The following is a 284-nucleotide window of genomic DNA, read 5'->3' as shown; positions in this document are numbered from 1 at the left end:
TTGAGAATTTGGAGCCCATGCCTGAGGCAGGAGGGGAGTGGGGTGGAGAGGAGCCACTGGCTATTTGCGTTAGTAGGTTGCTGGGCGTCAGAGGCCCACCCACCCCCTGGCATAGGGCAGCAGCAGAGCAGGGGGACACCAAGTGCTCTAGCCTTGATATATGTTTGATCTCACATCTGAAGCTCCTGCAGCTGGGACGGAAAAAGTAAAGCGTGGCAGCAGTAGGGTCTCTCACAGGGCAGGTCTCATGGCTGGCCCCACTTCCCCTGGGGCAAAGCCCACAC

Source organism: Chaetura pelagica, unplaced genomic scaffold (assembly GCF_000747805.2).
Source record: "Chaetura pelagica isolate M959 unplaced genomic scaffold, ChaPel_1.0 scaffold610, whole genome shotgun sequence".
In the NCBI taxonomy this organism is placed as follows: Eukaryota; Metazoa; Chordata; class Aves; order Apodiformes; family Apodidae; genus Chaetura; species Chaetura pelagica.
The sequence above is the reverse complement of the archived record's forward strand: the minus strand, read 5'-3'. Positions refer to the sequence as shown.